This window comes from Mchenga conophoros, linkage group LG13 (genome assembly GCF_057382185.1).
Source record: "Mchenga conophoros isolate Kocher_MC1m ecotype Shallow Benthic linkage group LG13, M_conophoros_male_GT1.1, whole genome shotgun sequence".
NCBI classification, from domain to species: domain Eukaryota; kingdom Metazoa; phylum Chordata; class Actinopteri; order Cichliformes; family Cichlidae; genus Mchenga; species Mchenga conophoros.
In genome coordinates, this window is record NC_140538.1 from 28689545 (window position 1) to 28690449 (window position 905).

Consider the following 905-nt stretch of genomic DNA (forward strand, 5'->3'; position numbering starts at 1 on the left):
AGTGAAATTAGAATTCCATCTCCCTCTCTGGTTACATCAGAGCTGACAAGATTGTTGGGATTGCGTAAGACGAGCGTTTCAACTTTCAATGGCACGGCGTCAGCATAACCTTTAATCTAATACCAGTATGTTAACAGGGATTAGTGGAGGAGTCCACTTACACAGCAGCAACCTTGGCTAAAGATGCCCAGGCGGAAACGGTTGGATGTCGCGTTGCCTGCGTGACGGATGCCATCCGTCATCACTGAGCTTTCCTTTTCGGATTTGTGTTTTCAAACCTTTTCAAAGCACGCTCCTCTTCACACGTAGATGTATGCATCTAACAGGAGATGGGACAAAATAGTCACTATGCTTAACGACCATGTGGTCAGAAATCATTTTCCAGAGTTGATTAACAGTGCATCAGGTCAAAGCGCAACAAACCTGTTTAGGTTGGCTTTAGTTTCACACAACAAATCTGACACAAGATGTCTTCTACTCCAGCTGCCATGTGGCAAATCGTCTTTTATAGTAAGTGAAAGCGAAAGCAGCCTGCACTGTAGGAGGTGGGGTTGGACAAGTAAACACAAGTTCTCAGAGTTGATGACTCAATCAGCTCACAACTGAATTCGGCACAACGTCAGTGTCATTGTTCAACTGTTGACACAAGAAAAAGCTAGTGAGCAAAGCTCTCACTAACAAAGGCTGTATGTTACAATGTTAGGTTAGGTTTAGAGTTTAGTCAGCTATGGCAGCGATGACTTAAAATTCAACAGAAAAAGCCTGCTGTATCGTAACACGATAAAGACTGCATTCTTACTCAGTATTGATCAAGGCCAACACTGAAGTCTTCAGACACACAAACAATATCTGCTCATATAAAACTCGAGTCTCTGCTGTGGAATGAAGAGATCTGAGCGAAGGCA